This window comes from Mus pahari, chromosome 3 (genome assembly GCF_900095145.1).
Source record: "Mus pahari chromosome 3, PAHARI_EIJ_v1.1, whole genome shotgun sequence".
Taxonomy (NCBI): Eukaryota; Metazoa; Chordata; class Mammalia; order Rodentia; family Muridae; genus Mus; species Mus pahari.
This window is the reverse complement of record NC_034592.1, coordinates 153,256,809-153,262,576: the sequence shown is the minus strand read 5'-3', so window position 1 is coordinate 153,262,576 and position 5,768 is coordinate 153,256,809.

Genomic DNA, 5,768 nt, shown 5'->3' with positions numbered 1-5,768 from the left:
ACACACACACACACACACACACACACACACACACACACACACCAATAATAATAATAAAGGCAAGAGGAAGCTAAGGGAGGTGATGGATGAGTGCTGGCCTGAAAGATACAGGTGGTCTCATGAGTGTGTTTATCTCTGAAGATAGTTACATTGAGCTGTAATCTCCATGACTCCAGCTGGTTACAACTCTTCAAAGCCCAAGAGAATCAGAACCCTGAAGCATCCTGCTAGTGAGAACTGTATCATGAGTGAACTTTTTGTTGTGCTGAACCTGCTACTGCTGTTGTTGATGAAGGAACTTGTGCTGCTCAAGAAGATGAAGAAGAGGAGGAAGAACAGGAAAAAGAAGGAGAGAAGAAGGAGAAGAACAACAACAAGGATAACAAGAAAGAGGAGGGAGAGGAGGAGGAGGAAGAGGAGGAGGAGGAGGAGGAAGAGGAGGAGGAGGAGGAGGAGGAGAACCTGCTACCAATGTTGATGCTACTGAGTCAACAATCATGCAAAGTATTCAGTATGTCAGCATCTATTTACTGGGCACTAGTCTAGGTAATACCCTTACATTTTTGCACTACGTAGTTGCAAGTACTCAACAAGATTGTTGTGATTTTTGTCTTGTGTTACAGAGAAGGAGACTGAGACTTAGGGATGTTGAGAAATCCCCTGAGATTATATAACTAAGACATTGGAAATCAAACCACATCAGGCTTTAGACTTCTGCAGCTCTGTTCTATGCCAAATTCGGTTACTCACAGCTTGGAAGTGAACGTGTGATTATTCTGTATTAACAAGATAAAAATCTCATAAATAAACCACAGATGTCTAAATTAGTGAGACAGATGTATTGATATGCAGGACCTAGTGAGATATAGGAGCAGGAATCTTACTCAGCGGGTAGGAAGCAGGATTGACAGCCCCCTGGGTTCTAGAATCTGCCAGCATCTAGTAAGATCCAGGTCTACCTTTTGTTTACTCTATAAACCCTTATAGACACCCAGAAAAGGTCAGTGTGAGTCAGACTCTTATATAATTTCTTCCTCCTGAGTACAGGCAGATGGGGTAACTCCCTTCTAATCAGCAGACTATGATAAATGTGATGGATATGTATATAATGCTCACATAACTCCCTTAGAACAGTTTCTAAAACATTTCCTTTTTTGTTTTGTTTTTTGTTTGTTTGTTTGTTTGTTTGTTTTAAGGCAGTCTCCTTAGGAAGCCCAAGCCTGGAACCTGATAATCTCCTGTGCAGCTTCCCCAGTGCTGGGGTTGCCTACCCACAGCATTGCATTAGGCTCTTACTATTCCCATTGAAGAAGTAAGGAGCCTGACTGGGGATTCTGTGATGGAAGGGGCTACATCACAGAGAACTGTGGTAGTGTCTGTAAACTGAGAGCAACTCTGGGCCAAAAGCCAACAAGAAAATGAATCCCCTAGGCTAACCACTAAACAAAGGCACACTCTGCATTCACACGAGTGAGCCAAGAGTGAATAGGTCCCCAGTAAAGCTTTATAAAAAGAGCACAGTCCCTCAGGTACCTTGGTTGCAGCTTCTTGAGTCCCTGAGCAGGGCAGACAGTAAAGCTGCTCTCGCTCCCAGGAATGCTGAAATCGTGTGCTTATGTTGTCTCACTTGCTGCATTTGTAATAAGTGGTTATGTAACAATAGAAAAATAACACAATCCTATTTGGGGCTCTAGAGTATTGACATGAAGCAGAACACATACACATGTTGTATATATACATATTCTATATGTTTATATGTAATCAAGAAGTCTGTGGCTACATGGTTTATATGAAAACAGCTTTAAATAATCTAAGGGGATATGAACACAGTGGTTCATTCATATTATGGATTATTGTGTCAATGCTGAGCAAGAGGAATGTCCATAATGATGAACTACTTTGTTCTTTGTTTTTATTTCATGTGTATGAGTATTTATCCTGAGCGTATGTCTTATGGAGACCAGGAAAGGGCATCAGACCTCCTGGAGCTAGAGTTCCAGACAGCTGGGAGCCACCCCACCTGAATTCTGGAAACGGAACTTCAGTCGTCTGGCAGAGCAGCAAGGACTCTTAACCCCTGAGTTGTCTCCCCCACTCCATTAATTTTTTTTTTTAAAGATGTTCTGCTACTGTACGTCATTTTTCTTAAGAAAATAATCTGAGAAAATACTGAACATGAAGAAGTCTTTGGTCTGTTTTATAAGGTTTCACCTATGAATATTGGTTTTCCTAGCAGGGATTGGGCCAGAGCAGAAGTAAGGAGAGTCAGAATACACAAGTGTGTGTCTCATCCACTGATCAGTCGAGAATGTGATGGATAGCTGCTGAGTGTCCAGAGTTGTAGCCAGAGTTGTAGACACTGAAGGTGGCTTTAGTTAAGTTTCTTCAGAGGGAGACAGATAATTGAATGAAGACATAAACCAGATCCTTTAAGTTGAGTAATAGTATAAACTGTGTTCTGAGACTAGGTGGCATCACCCATTGACTTGATTGACTTCCTGTTTTTCTACCTAGCACATCATGAGGGAAGCTTCTGTACAGAATTCCAACAAGAATACCATACAGCTTTGTACATGACTTTATTGACCACCCATCTGTAGAAGACAATCTAGGTTTGCAAGGATATGAACACACACACACCCAGCAAAGGCAGGATGTCCACCTAAGCAAGTGCCGCCCACAACGTCTCTGCGGGCACATATTTTTTATTTGAAGTGGAAGCCATCTGAAGATCATCTCACGAGAGGCAAGCCATGAGACTACTGTCCATTCACATCTTGATGGATCATCAAGTGCTGATTCTAACATGGTCAGAATCCTCAAGGCCTGTCTCAGTAACCCACCTCCGTTAGCCAGGCCTTCTACCCCTAATGGTTCCATACCTACCCAAAGAGCACTGAGCCAAGTATAGACCAGACATGGACCTATGAGGGACACTGCACATTCAAATCATGATACAGGTAGTCAACTTGCATGTCCATCCAGGATGTAGGCTGTGGATGTAGGGAAGCTGTCAATTCTTAGTCATTCCATGCTTATAAGCTAGGAAGGACACATGAAAGAGACATCTAGATGATCCTTCCCAAGTGCCCTTTTTTTTGGCCTACATGTGTCTTTCCACTTTCAATTTATCATCCCCAGCTCATTGCCCGAATGTAAGTATGTAATTCATGCTACTGGGCAGTGGGGCATTTCAGATATAGAACCAGAAAAAGTCTTTAATATCATCATAGGGCTCAGTGCTGCAACAGAGGAAAGCAGGAACTCCATAAACCAAAAGGACCAAGTGGCTGAATCCAGCCCCTCTTGGTTCACACCTTGGCTGGACACCTATGTAACCTTAGGTAAGATGAGGAACCAGAGGACAGCTGAGAACATCTCATGACAGGCAGGACATGAGACTATAATTCGTTTACATCTTGATAGATCAGCAAGTGCTAATTCTAACATGGTCAGAATCCTCAAGGCCTGGCTTAGTAACCTGCCTCCGTTAGCCAGACCTTCTACCCCTACCTCATCTGCCAAAAAAGGAAGTTATTTATTCAGACCAAATTAACAGTCATTAAACACTACAATAGCCCCAGGAGTCACAATGAAGAACAACAAAAAGAGATCTGGACTTCACTCTAATCCAAGGTTCTAATCTAGCTGTTGTCAACTACTGACCATCTCAGGTTGCTATACAAATAAAGCTATGAATATCCATGAAGTGCTCAGATCAGTGTATAGCATGTAATTATGATGAGTTGAATAACAATAAACTGTTATAATTATTGTTGTGTTATTCTTTGATAACAACATATTTGTTTGCATATACACATACATATTTATATATAAAGCTTCCACATGCTGGACTGGGTATAAGGAGGAAATGAATAATTTATGTAAAATATTAGGGATATACAGAAATCATTTCATAGGCTGTGTCTATCATGATTATTACTATGGCTAGTGAAGTGACCTGCCAAAGCCCCAGAGTAAGACATTAGCAGACTTGAGCTGCAAATTACTACCATGTGACTTCTCCCTTTTGCGGACCCAAAAAGCTACTCCATAATTGTTTGATTTGCCAAGCACCCCCTCTTTTCAGCCTCGAGATGAGCAGCCACATTTTACGTGAGCCCTGGATGGATTTCTTCTTACCAGGGTCTCAGCACCAAAACCCACCAAGGACGTTAATGCTCACCCTGGACTCAAACATGCTAGACGTCTGGTGGTATCATTGGCAGCTTCTTACATCAGCATCCATGTAACTATTGTTCATTCAAAGGAGTATTTATTCAACATTATGTAGCTATTTCTGGGTCAGTCAGAATGAGGCCCTCGTGAGATTGGGTCTATTATCGTTCCCTGTAGAGGAGACCTATGTAGCTCATGAGGCTCACAAAGCCTTCATGAATCACACAAAAAGCCCTTCCCTCTCTGAGATGATATTGGATACAAATGAGTGGCTCAGGTGAGCTTCTAGCCTAGTTATGCTCCAATCATGTAGATTTTTATGACTTGTCCATCCTGGGATTAGGACTCTTCAGGGATGTGACTGTTGGTAAGTTGCCCAGAGAACCACACAGTGAATTAGTTATGCTGGTTAATTGTAATTTGATATAACCTAGAGTGACCAGAAATAAGAACCTTGAGGAATTTTCTACCTCGGGTTGGCCTGCGGGCATGTCTGAAGAGACTTGATTCTTACTTTATGTGGGAAGACCCTGCAGTCAGCACGATTCACTATGGCTGGGATAGTGAGCTATATAAGCAAGGAAGGGGAGAGCAGCTAAGTACACACAGGCAAACATGCAAGGAGGGCAGCTAAGTACACACACGCAAACATGCAAGGAGGGCAGCTAAGTACACACACGCAAACATGCAAGGAGAATAGCTAAGTACACACACACAAACATGCAAGGAGGGCAGCTGGAATTTCTTCTCGGCCTTCTTTTGACTGTGGATGTCACCCTTGAATTCACTGCCTTGACCTCCCCAGAATAACAGACTGTAGCCCAGAACTGCAGGATATAAACCCTTCGTTCCCAGCACAGCCTTTTGTCAGGGTATTTGTACCAACAGCAGACATGAAATGAAAACAGTGCCTTAGAGAAGCGGACAGCCCTTGCTCTCTCTTGCTCTTGCCTTCCAGTTCCCCCTCTCTCCCCATTCCCTTCACTCCTCTCTCCACGTGCTCATGGCAAGCTTCTCTCTCTCTCTCTCTCTCTCTCTCTCTCTCTCTCTCTCTCTCTCTCTCTCTCTCCCTGCCTTTCTCTGCTTCTACTACCCTCTTAACTCCCTTCCCCATGCCCCGAATAAACTCTATTCTATACTTTAAAAAAAGGAAGCAGACATTTCTCTACAGACCCCTAGGAAGTCTCCCAACAGCACTTTACAGGTACCACCTCACACAAGTTAAGCAAGGTCTACACTACGACCCTGTGCTTTCTCTTGGCTTCTTACAGTGACATCCCTGGCCACACGTGCGAGTGCTTTTATGCTTGTCTACTAACTTGCTTTCATACCATTTCCCTGAAAAATGTATGTCAGTCACAGCAAAGAAAGGCTTTGCTTTCTCAAAGATGGGTTCTCAGCATGTGGCACACAGCAGTCTTGGACAAATATCCAAGTCCCTGTCTTCAATGTCTGTGGAGGTCAATCCACAGTCCCATGCCACAGTACAGAAGCCCTTCAAAAGTAATGTACCAAGGGCGCGAAAGACTGTTCCGTCTGTAGTATGTAAGGTGCTTTCTTTTTTCTTTTCTTTTCTTTTCTTTTTTTTT